Consider the following 13,248-nt stretch of genomic DNA (forward strand, 5'->3'; position numbering starts at 1 on the left):
ATTTATATGAATGAATTGAGTGAAAGATTCTTTTTTTGTAACAATGAACATATCTCCAGCCTATCATCTCGAAGATGTTTACAAGGGGAGAAATAGCTTACTTTGACAAATCATCTAAATGTTTTATTCCCATAAAAAAAAATTTATTCTGTAACCAGTAAAAAATGAAGAAATAAATAAACCTTTTTTTTTTATTTCCAAAATGGCCATTGCTCAACAGACACAGAGTCTGTGTATAAAAATAGGGAAAGAAATAGCCTCCTAAGGTAACACAAGCAAATTCTACCGTATTTAGTAATCATTTTATTTTCTCTGGAAGGATAGTCACTGTTATTACATGGAATTTTTAGATATTGTCTGCTTTATTTTGATGTAAGCATGAAGACAGAAAATCAAAATTTAGGAGCAGAGTTTATACTTCTTGGTATTTTCCCATATGGCCAAATGAACACTGTCCTCTTTGTTGCCATTGCAGGCCTCTTCTCAGTGACTTTGATGGGGAACATCATACTGATCCACCTCATCCGACTGGACACCTGACTCCACGCTCCCATGTCCTTCCTCTTCAGCCAGCTCTCCTTCATTGGCTTGATGTACATCTCCACCATGGTACCCAAGATGGCAGCAAATTTTCTGTCAAATAGTAAATCCATTACTTTTTTAAGTTGTGAGATTCAAACCTTTGTAGTTTTGACTCTCAGTGGAACTGAAGCTCTTCTTGGTTTTATGCCTTATGATCGAAACATAGCCATCTGTCATCCCCTACATTATCCTGTTCTTATGAGCAAGATGATCTGTTTGTTCATGGTCATGTGTATATAGGCCAGTAGTTTTAGGAATTCTTAAACACATACATTGCATGTATTTCAACTTCCGTTATGTAGATCTTGGCTCATTAACCACTTTTTCTGTGAAGTTCCATCTCTAATATCTTTGGTGCACCGGGACATCTCCCAGTATGAGTATACTGTCCTATTTAGCAGTCTTATCATTCTGATACTATCATTTTTGGCCCTTTTGGCTTCCTATGGGACTGCTCTCTCCACCTATACAAGACCACACTCCTTGCATTACCCTAAGGAGGAAAAGGTGGTGGCAATATTTTACAGCATTATCACAACTCTTCTGAACCCATTTATCTACAATCTTAGGAACAAGGCGGTCATAAGGGCCATGAGAAGACTGCTGGGATAATGGATATTTGTATAGAAAATATGACTTCAGGAAGCTTTTATAGTTTGAGACTCAACAGCAAGCCTTGACTAGCCTACTGTATAAGCTCCAATAAATGTTTACAAAATAAATAAATGGAAGAATGTCTTGATTTCCCCTCTTTTGAGAAATAGTTAAAGCACGGTTATTGGAACTGGATGTATTTGCAGTGTGAAGCTAGAGAATGTTTGGAATTATCAGCTTTATTTGTCTTCTAAAGCAATAGAATTAATCCCTGTCAACACAATGCTCCTATGTCATAACAAATATTTTCAACACTTTATTCTGAAATAAAATGAATATGAAATATAATTTACCATATAATACATAGTATCAGGAAAATATATGTGACAAACAAACTATAATGTAGAGGAAAGTGCATACATCCACTTATTTATTCATTCATTAAACGAAGGCTTTAATGCTTTAACTGTGTATGTGACACTGTCATAGGCACTGGTGAAATGGGATGAAACAAGATAAAACTGACATAAATCTCTGCTGTCATGAATTTACATTTCTTTGTGTAAATTTGACAGTATACCAAAAAGTATTAGTTGCTGTGAAGAAAAACTAAGTGGAAAACTGGAATAGGGAAAACAGAGAAAGAAGAACAAAGAATGAGACATTTGTCAAAAACTAAAAGGATCCAAGGAAAAGATTCAAGTAGATATCTGGGGATGAGTGTTCTTGGAAAAGCAAAGAATGAGTGAGAATTCCCTGAGATGGGGACACACCCAGCATAGTCACAAAAGTTCAAGGAGTAAATTGGTGAGTAGTATGAAATGGGTAGATGTAATGAGGCCAGAACTTGCAGTGTAAATTAGACATGTGTGTGTGTGTGTGTGTGTGTGTGTGCTTTAAGTGGAAGTTACAGTTCAAGTTAGTTTCTCATACAAAAATTTATACACACATTGTATTATATTCTATAATTTGTTTATGCATTTGACTGTTGATGGGCACCTAGGTTGTTTCCATCTTCTTGCTATTGTGAACAGTGCTGCAATGAACATGTTGTTGCTGTTGTTGTTAGGTGCACTTGAGTTGGTTCCGACTCATAGCATCCTTATTACGTACAACAGAACAAAACACTGCCCGGTCCTGTGCCATCCTTACAATCATTGTCACGCTTGAGCCCATTGTTGCAGCCACTGTGTCAACCCATCTGTTTGAGGGTCTTCTTCTTTTCTGCTGACCCTGTATTTTACCAAGCATGATGTCCTTCTCTAGAGACTGATCCCCCCTGACAACATGTCCAAAGTGTGTAAGACGGAGTCTCGCCATCCTTACTTCTAAGGAGCATTTTGTTTGTACTTCTTTCAAGACAGATTGGTTAGTTCTTCTGGCAGTCCATGGTATATTCAATATTCTTCACCAACACCACAATTCAAAGGCGTCAACTCTTATTCAGTCTTCCTTATTCATTGTCCAGCTTTCACATGCATATGATGCCATTGAAAATATCATGGCTTGGGCCAGGCACACCTTTAGTCTTCAAAGTGACACCTTTGCTCTTCAACACTTTAAAGAGGTTCTTTGTAGCAGATTTGTCCAATGCAATGTGTCTTTTGATTTCTTGACTGCTGCTTCCATGGGTGTTGCTTGTGAATACAAGTAAAATGAAGCCCTTGACAACTTCAATCTTTTCGCCGTGCAATGCATATACCCACCACTGCCGTCGAGTCTATTCCGACTCATAGCGACCCTATAGCACAGAGTAGAACTGCCCCGTAGAGTTTCCAAGGAGCACCTGGTGGGTTCAAACTGCCGACCTTTTGGTTAGGAGCCATAGCACTTAGCCACTATGCCACCAGGGTTTCCTATGGCACCAGCGTTTTCGCAGTACATATAGGTGTGCATATATCTATTCATGTGAGAGCTCTTATTTCTCTAGGATATATTCCAAGGAGTGGGATGGCTGTATCATATGATAGTTCAATTTCTAGCTTTTTAAGGAAGTGCCCAATTGATTTCCAAAGTAGTTGTACAATTTTACATTCCCACCAGCGGTGTATAAGTATCTCAGTCTCTCAGAAACCTCTCCAACATTTGTTTTTTTGTGTGTGTGTTTTCTGGATTAATGCTAGCCTTGTTGTGGTGAGATGGTATCTCATTGTAGTTTTGATTTGCATTTCTCTAATAGCTAATGATCATGATCATTTCCTCATGTATCTGTTAGCTGTCAGAATGTCTTCTTTTGATATCTTGCAGTAGTGTCTTGTAGTTTTCTTTGTATAGGTGTTTTACATCTGTGGTTAGATATATTCCTAAGTATTTTATCTTCTCGGAGACTATTGTAAATGACAACTGATTTGGTGATTTCCTCTTTGAAGTTCTCTTTGTTGGAGTTTAGGAATCCAACTGATTTTTGTATGTTTATCTTGTATTGATACTTTGCTGAAATCTTCTATTAGTTCCAGTAGTTTTCTGGTGGATTCTTTGGGGGTTTTCTGTGTATAAGAGCACATCATCTGAAATGCAGACACTTTTATCTCTTTCTTACCAATGTGGATGCCCTTTATTTCTTTTTCTAGCCTAATTGCTAGGGCCTCCAGCACAATGTTGAATAAGAGTGGTGATAAAGGGCATCCTGTTTGGGTCCCATTCTCAAGGGGAATGCTTTCAGGCTCTCTCCATTTAAGGTGATGGTGGCTGTTGACTTTATATAAATGCCCTTTATTATGGGGAAGAATTTCACTTCTGTTTCCATATTGCTGAGAGGTCTTATCATGAATGGGTGTTAGACTTTGTCAAATGCCTTTTCTGCATCTTACTAAAGGTCACACTGTTCTTGTCTTTAGTTTTATTTATGTGATAGATTACATTGATTGTTTTTCTAATGTTAAACCATCCCTGCATAACTGGTATGAATCCCACTTGGTCATTATGAATTATTCTTTTTTGATATGTTGTTGAACTCTATTGGCCAGAATTTTGTAGAGGATTTTGTGTCTAAGTTCATGAGAGATATTGGTCTGTAATTTAATTTTTTGTGATGTCTTTACCTGGTATCATTATCAGGGTTATGCTGGGTGAGTTTTGGAGTATTTCATTCTGTTGTATGCTCTGAAATATCTTTAGTAGTAGTGGTGTTACTTCTCAGACAATTTGGTAGAATTCTCTAGTGAAACTGTCAGGGAGAGGGCTTTTTTTTTTTTTTTCTTGGGAGTTTTTAATTACCTTTTCAACCTCTTCTTTTGTTATAGGTTTATTTAGTTGTTCTACCTCTGTTTCTGTTAGTTTAGTAGGTAGTATGTTTCTAGAAATTTGTCCATTTCCTCTAGGTTTTCAAAATTGTTGAAGTACAATTTTTCATAGTATTCTGTTATGATTCTTTTAATTTCAGTTGGGTCTGTTGTGATATAGCCCATCTCATTTCTTTTACTGGTTATACAGTTCCTCGTGAGTTTTTTTGTCAATTTGGTCATTGGTTTATCAATTTTGTTGATCGTTTCAAAGAACCAGCTTTTAGTTTTGTTAACTCTTTCTATTGTTTTTCTATTCTCTATTTCATTTAATTCTGGTCCAATTTTTATCATTTACTTTCTTGTGACTGAGGGCTTCTTTTACTGCTCTCTTTCTATTTGCTAGAGTTCTTGAGTTAATTCTTTGATTTTGGACTTTTCTTTTTGGATGTGTGCATTTATTGCTATAAATGGACATCGGGGCACTGTTTTTGTTGTGTCCCAATTGTTCTGGTAAGATGTGTTTTCATTCTCATTGGATTCTGCGCATTTCTTTTTCCACACTATTTCTTCTATAAACTGGTATTTTTGAGCAAGGTGTTGTTCAGTTTCCATGTGTTTGATTTTTTTTTTTTCCTTGCTTTTTCTGTTATCGATTTCTAATTTTATGGCTTTATGGTCAGAAAGTTGCTTTGTAATATTTTAATGTTTTGTATTCTGTTACAGCTTATATGACCTAATATGTGGTCTATTCTGGAGAATGTTCCATGTGCATTGGAGAAGAAAGTATGCTTGGCTGCTATTGTGTGGAGCGTTCTGTATATGTCTATGAGATTAAGTTGGTTGATTGTGGCATTTAAATCTTCCATGTCTTTATTGAGCTTCTGTCTGAATGTTCCGTCCTTCATCGACAGTGGTGTGTTGAAGTCTCCTACTATTACTGTGGAGCTCTCTATTTCTCTTTTCAATGTGTTAGAGTTTCCTTTATATATTTTGGAGCCCTATCATAGGGTGCATAAATATTTACTGTGGTTATGTTCTCCTGGTGTATTGAGCCTTTAATCATTATATAGTGTCCTTTCTTATCCTTTGTGGTGATTTTACTTTAAAGTCTATTTTGTCAGAGATTAATATCTCCATTCCTGCTCTTTTTTGATTGTTGTTTGCTTGATACATATATGTATGTATTTTTTTCTTCCTTTGAGTTTTAGTTTGTGTCTTTAAGCCTAAGGTGTGTCTCTTGTAGGCAGCATATAGATGGATTGTGTTTTTTTTTTTTATCCATTCTACCACTCTCTGTCTCTTTATTGATGCATTTAGTCCATTTATATTCAGCATAATTTTTGATAGGTGTGAGTTTTTTTTATTGTGCTTTAAGTGAAAGCTTACAGTTCAAGTCAGTTTCTCATACAGAAACTTATACACACATTGTTATGTGACCGTAGTTGTTTTATGTATTTTGGAGCCCTGTACTTGGGTGTGTAAATATTTATTATGGCTATGTCCTCCTGGTGTATTGACCTTTTAATCATTATATAGAGTCCTTCTGTAAGCTTTGTTGTGGATTTTACTTTAAAGTCTATTTTGTCAGAAATTAAAAATTGTCGCTCCTGCTCTTTTTTGATTGTTGTTTCCTTGGTATATATATTTTTTCCATCTTTTGATATTTAGCTTGTTTGTTTCTTTAAGTCTAAGGTGTGTCTCTTGTAGACAGCATATAGATGGATTTTGGGTTTTTTTTAAATCCATTCTGCCACTCTCTGTCTCTTTATTGGTGCATTTAGTCCATTTACATTAAGGATAATCATTGATAGGTATGAGTTTAGTGCTGTCATGTTGGTGTCTTTTTTTGCGTGCATGTTGTTGACAGTTTCTTTTTTCTACTTAATTTTCTGTGGTGATGAGTCCTTTTTCTTTATATATTTTCTTTTCCTCTTTTTCATTCTTGTTGATTTGTATTTGCTGAGTCTCTTTTACTTGTTTTTTTTATTCTGATGTTTAGGATTGTTAGTTTCCTTTGTGGTTACCTTAATATTTACCCCTATTTTTCTAAGTTTAACCTTTTATTTCTTCATATTGCCTGGAATTCTTCTCCGTATAAAGATCTAGGACTACATTTTTATTCTCTTCTTTTTTTTTGGTTTTAATGTTACTTTTTACCTAATGATGTTCCTGTTTCCCTATTTTGAGTGTTTTAGATTTGATTTATTTTTGTGATTTCCTTATCTGCATTGATATCTGGTTGCTGTCCTGTGTTCTAGTCTTGGGTTGTTGTCTGATGTTACTGATTTTCTAACCACAGGACTCCGTTTAGTATTCCTTGTAATTTTGGTTCAGTTTTTACAAATTCCCTAAACTTTTGTTTATTTGGAAATGTCCTAATTTCACCATCATATATGAGAAACAGTTTTGCTGTATATATAATTCTTGGATGGCATTTTTTTTTCCTTCAAGGCTCTGTATATGTCATCCCATTGTCTTCTTGCCTGCATGGTTTCTGCCGAGTAGTTCGAGCTGAGTCTTATTGACTCTCCTTTGTAGGTGACTTTTTGTTTATCCCTAGCTGCTCTTAAAATTCTCTCTTTATCTTTGGCTTTGGCAAGTTTGATTATAATATTCTTGGTGACTTTCTTTTGGGATCTACCTTGTGTGGGGTTGGATGAGCATCTTGGACAGATATCTTCTCATCTTTCATGATATCAGAGAAGTTTTCTGGCAACAAGTCTTCAACAATTCTCTCTGTATTTCCTGTTATCCCTCCCCACCCCTCCCCCCATTCTGGTACACCAGTTATTGGTAGGTTATTCCTTTTGTTACAGTCCCACACAATTCTTAGGGTTTCTTCTTTTTTTTATTTTTTTGTCTGATTTTTCTCAAGTAAGTTGGTGTCAAGTGCTTTATCTTCAGTCTCACTAATTCTAACTTCCATTGCCTCAGTTCTGCTTCTATGACTTTCTAATGAGTTGTCTAATTCTGAAATTTTAATTTCAATCTTCTGGATTTCTGTTTGCTCTCTCTGTACGGATTCTTGCAGCCTATTAAATTTGTCATTATGCTCTTCTCTAATTTTCTTAAGTTACTGTATTGTTTGTCTTGTGCTTCGTGGCTTGTTCTGCATTTTGCCTGATCTCCTCCCTGATATCTTGAAGAGTTCTGTATATTAACCTTTTGTATTCTACCTCTGGTAATTACAAGGAGTTATCTTGATCAGGAAGGTTTCTTGATTCTTTGATTTGGGAGCTTGCTGAGGCCATCATGATCTGCCTCTTTATGTGATTTGATATTGACTGTTGTCTCTGAGTCATCAATAACTTATTGTATGTATTTATTTTATGTTTGCTTATTTTGTCCTAGATTCTTTTTTGTTTTGTTATGGTCAGATAGGCTCCTCATGTAAGGTAGCTTGATTATTGGTCCTTTTGAAGCTCTAACATCCTGTCACCAGGTGGTTAGAGCTCTTACAAAGTATGTGAGCCCAGGAATCCATTTACTTTTCTTGTATGGTTACAGGTCAGGTGTTCAGGTGGTCAGTCACCAAGTGTTGGTGCAGGTTCTCACCTGCAGTACTAGATGGGAAAGGGTGATTCATGTAGGCACAGGTATCTGGATGCAGTAGGGGGTCACACGCTGAGCAAGGCAGGTGGTCATAGCTGCCTCTGAGTGTTTGTGATGAAAGCTTGTTCCCGTTCTGCAGAGCACATAGGTGGTTGGGTTTTGCAGCTTTACTATCAGCACCTAATGCTGTTGTCTGTAAGGACTGGGAGTCACCACTTATTCTTGAATCCCTGTCATGGGTGGCTTGGTGGAGTGGGTGGAGAAACCAGTCCCCAGGCCCTTGAAGTTGGTAGTTGAGGACCCAGCTTAATGGGAAGAGCCGTGACAAATGTCATGAACCTGCCTCTCCACCCTATAGCTAAAACAGTTGAAGTTAGACTTCAGGTATATACCCTGTTATACCGTGCTAAAGAGGGCCTATGTTGTTGAAATGGGCCCACACAGGTCTATGGAGGGGTGAAAGGTAGTCAAAGTCTGTGGAACCTTATGCCTGTGCCTAGGCAAAGTAGCTGTTTCTACCCTGATTTCCTGTGTTAGGAGAGCCAGAAAATTATTTTTTTCCCTGTTTGTTAAATTGTTTTCTCTCCAATGCCTGGAAATGGATCAGAGTGTATGATAGGTCCTACTTCCAGCCCAGGGGATGTGGCAATCTCTGAAGCTGGCTTGGACCCAGTGCAGAGTGGGAAGGGGACAGGTAAGTGGGAGAAAATTTTTCCCAAAGGTTTTTTTGTTTGTTTGTTTTATCTGCACAGTAGGCTAGACGCATCTACTTATCTTTTGCTGATTGAGCACCGCTTTTCACTGATTCTGGAGGTGTGAGTGAACTCTCCACCACTTGGTCTGATGAGTAAAGCATGTCCCAAATGCCACTGCCTTCCTCACTGAGCTGGCATCAGGGGATCCTACCTGTGGGCTGCCAGTTCCTGCCAATTCATGTCTGGCAACTCCTCACTGCTTTTTAACCATCTCTCCTTCCCCCTGCCACCTAGTCCAATTTCTCAACTTTGCATTTGATGTTCATGGCTCCTAGATTGTCATATATAATCGATTCACTTGTTTTTTTGGGTCTTTGTTGTAAGAGGAAGCACAGGAAGCCTCTAACCATTCTGCTGTCTTGGCCCTGCCCTTTTTTTATTTTGATAAGATTTTTTTTAATCTTGATATGTAGGATTGTTATATTCCTTTGTGGTTATCTTAATATTTACTCCTATTTTTCTAATTTTAAACCAATCTTTTATTTCTTTATATTGCCTTGACTTCCTCTCCATACAAAAGATCTATGACTACATTATTTAGTCCCTCGTTTTGTTTTAATGTTGTCATCTTTTACTTAATGATGTCTCTGTTTTCCTATATTCAGCTTTGATTTATTTGTGATTTCCCTATATGTGTTGATATGTGGTTGTTCTTTCCTATATTCTAGTCTTCAGTTGTTATCTGACATTATTGATTTTCTAACACGAGGACTCCCCATTGTATTTCTTTTAATTTTGGTTTGATTTTTACAAATTCCCTAAACTTCTGTTTATCTACAAATGCCCTAATTTTACCATCATAGCTGAGAAACAGTTTTTCTGGATATACAATTCTTGGCTGGATTTTTTTTTTCCCTTCAAGGCTTTATATATGTCATCCCATTGCTTTCTTGTCTGCATGGTTTCTGCTGAGTAGTCTGAGCTTAGTCTTATTGACTCTCCTTTGCAAGTGACTTTTTGTTTATCCCTAGACCCTCTTAAAATTCTCAGTTTATCTTTGTTTTGGGCAAGTTTGATTATAATATGTCTTGGTGACTTTCTTTTGGGCTCTACCTTGTGTGGGGTTACATAAGCTCTTTGGATAAATATGTCCTCATCTTTCACGATATCAAGGAAGTTTTAAGTCAACAAATATTTGACAATTCTCCCTGTATTTTTTGTTCCCACCCTTCTTCTGGTACTGCAGTTAGTCGTTGGTTATTCCTCTTGATAGAGTTCCATGTAGTTCTTAGGGTTTCTTCATTTTTTGTAATTCTTTTATCTGATTTTTCCTCAAGTATGTTGGTATCAAGTGCTTTATCTTTAATCTCACTAATCTGACTTCCGTTTCCTCAGTTCCACTCCTATGACTTTCTATTGAGTTGTTTAGTTCTGAAATTTTATTGTTAATCTTTTAAATTTCTGTTTGCTGTCTCTCTATGGCTTCTTGCAGCCTGTTAAATTAGTAATTATGCTGTTGAATAACCTCCTTAAGTTCCTCTATTGATTTATCTGTGTGTTCCTTGGCTTGTTCTGCATTTTGCCTGATCGCCTCCCTGATCTGTTGAAGAGCTCTGTGTATTAATCCTTTGAATTCTATGTCTGAAGAAATCATCTTCCTCCAGATTTCTTGATTGTTTTGTGCACTTGCTGAAGCCATCATGGTCTGCTGCTTTATGTGATTTGATATTGACTGTTGTCTCCAAGCCATCAAGTTATTATATTTATTTATGTTTGCTTACCGTGTTCTAGCTTCTTGTTTTGTTTTTTGTTTTGATATGCACAAATAGGATTCTTGTGTTTGCTGGTTTGATTATTGGTGCCTTTGAAGCTCTCATGTCCTGTCACCAGGCAGTTAGAGCTGTTACTGGGTATGTGAGCCCAGGAGTCCATTTACTTTTCTTGTATGGGTGAAGCTCAGATGTCCAGGTAATTAATCACCAAGTGTGTAGTGCAGGCTCTCACCTACAGCCCTAGACAGGCAGGGTGATTGGAGTCGGCACAGGTCTCTGGCTGCAGTAGAAGGTCATGCGATGAGCAATGTAGGGGGCTGATGGCTGCCCTTAAGTATCTGAGAGGAAAGTTCCCTAGAGGGATAGATGGGTGGATTTTGCAGCTGTACTATGGCACCAAATGTTGTTTGCTGTAAGGACTGGAAGGCACCACCTATTCTTGGGCCCCTATTGCTTGTGGCTTAGTGGAATGGGTGCAGCAACCAGTCCTCAGGCCTCTGATGTGGGTAGGTGAGGACCCTGCTTAATGGACAGAGCAGTGTCAAATGTCATGAACCCGCCACTCCACCTTATAGCTGGTACTGTTGAAATTAGCCTTCAGGTATATACCCTACTGGTGGCATAGTGGTTAAGTGCTATGGCTGCTAACCAAGAGGTCGGCAGTTCAAATCCACCAGGAGCTCCTTGGAAACTCCACGGGGCAGTTCTACTCTGTCCTATAGGGTTGCTATGAGTTGGAATCGACTCGACAGCACTGGGTTTGGTTTTGGTTTCGTTTACTGTGTTAATGAGGGCTTACACTGCTGAAATGGGCCCACACAGTTTTATTCAGGAGTGAAAGGTATTCAAAGCCTGTAGACCCCTTGTGCCTGTGCCTAGGCAAAGAAGCTGTGAATGCCCTGTGTTCCTGGCTTAGGGGAGCTTGCAGATTATTTTTTCTTCTTTGTTAATTTGTTCCCTCTTCAAAGCTAGGAGAATGGTTCAAGGCACATGATGGGTTCTACTTCTGGCCCAGGGAACATGATGGGTTCTACTTCTGGCCCAGGGGACATGGCAATTGCGAAAGCCAGCCTGGACCAGGTGTATAGAAAGAAGGGGAAAATAAATGGGAGGTACATTCTTCCCATAGGTTTTTTTTTTTTTTTTTTTTTTTTTAATCTGTGTGGCAGGTTTGCCAATTGAATGCCTCTTCTCTCTGGTTTTGGAGGGTTGAGTGGACCCTCTGTCACTTGGTCACTCCAAGTGTGGAAAAGGTGTCCTGAGCACCATTGCTTGCCTCACGATGCACACCAGCCTACCCAGCCTGCAGATGCCAGTTCTCACCAGGTCAGGTCTGGCAGCTCCTAGATTGTCATATATAATTGATTAACTTATTTTTTTGGTTCTTTATTTTAGGAGGGACCACAGGAAGTGTTTGATTACTCTGCCATCTTGGCCCTGGCTTTAAAGGGGATTAATGTGAGGCTGGTGGCCTTTAACCTAAAACAATGGGATACTCCCAAAATCGTTCTATGAAGCCAGCAAAACCCTGGTACCAAAACCAGTAAAGACACCACAAAAAGAAAATTACAGGTCAATATCCTTCATGAACATAGATGCAAAAATCTTTAAGAAAATTCTGGCCAATGGAATTCAAAAACACATCAAAAAAATTACCATGACCAAATGGGATTCATATCAGGTATGCAGGATGGTTTAACATTAGAAAAACAATCAACGAAATCCATCACATAAATAGAACAAAAGACAAGAACCACACGATATTATTAATTGATGCCGAAAAGGTATTTGACAAAGTTCGACATGCATTCATGATAAAAACTCTCAGTAAAATAGCAATGGAAGGGAAATTCCTCAGCATAATAAAGGGCATTTATATAAAGTCAACAGCCAACATCATCCTAAATGGAGAGAGTCTGAAGCATTCCCCTTGAGAACAGGAACCAGACAAGGATGCCCTTTATCACCACTCATACTCAACATCATGCTGAAGGTCCTAGCCAGAGCCATTAGGCTAGAAAAAGAAATAAAGGGAGTCAAAACTGGTAAGGAAGAAGTAAAATCTCTCTATTAGAGATGATATGAACTTATACACAGGAAAACCCAAAGAACCCACAAGAAAACTACTGGAACTGATAGAACATTTCAGCAAAGTATCAGAATACAAGTTAAACATACAAAAATTAGTTGGCTTCCTCTACGCCAACAGAGAGAGCTTCCAAAATGAAGTCACCAAATCAATATCATTTACGATAGCCCACAAGAAGATAAAATACTTAGCAATAAATCTAAGCAGACTTAAAAGACCTATACAAAGAAATCTACAAGACATTACTGTAAGAAACCACAGAGACATACATAAGCGGAAAAACATACCTTTCTCATGGATAAGAAGACTCAACTTTGTAAAAATGTCAGTTCTATCCAAAGCTATCTACAGGTACAATGCATCCTCGATCCAAATTCCAATGGCATTTTTTCATGATATGAACAAGGAAATCACCAACTTCATATGGAAAGAGAAAAGACACTGTATAAGTAAAGCATTACTGAAGGAAAGAACAAAGTGGGAGGCCTCCCAACACCTGATTTTAGAACTTATGATACTTCCACAGTGGTCAAAACAGCCTAATACTGGTACAACAAGAAATACAATGACCAAGGGAACAGAATTGAGAATCCAGACATAAATTCATCCACCTAGGAGCAGCTGATATTTGACAAAGGCCCAAAGTCCATTAATTGGGGAAAAGACAGTCTCTTTAACAAATTGTGCTCGCTAACTGGATATCCATTTGCAAAAAAATTGAAACAAGGCCCATAACTCAC

General features: G+C 37.8%; 1 pseudogene; it reads left to right on the forward strand.

Annotated features, from left to right (window-relative positions):
• Positions 1 to 249: 249 nt before the first annotated feature.
• Positions 250 to 11,550, forward strand: LOC135229456 (olfactory receptor 2AK2-like; annotated as a pseudogene).
• The last annotated feature ends 1,698 nt before the right edge of the window (positions 11,551 to 13,248 follow it).

This window comes from Loxodonta africana, unplaced genomic scaffold (assembly GCF_030014295.1).
Source record: "Loxodonta africana isolate mLoxAfr1 unplaced genomic scaffold, mLoxAfr1.hap2 scaffold_304, whole genome shotgun sequence".
NCBI lineage: Eukaryota > Metazoa > Chordata > Mammalia > Proboscidea > Elephantidae > Loxodonta > Loxodonta africana.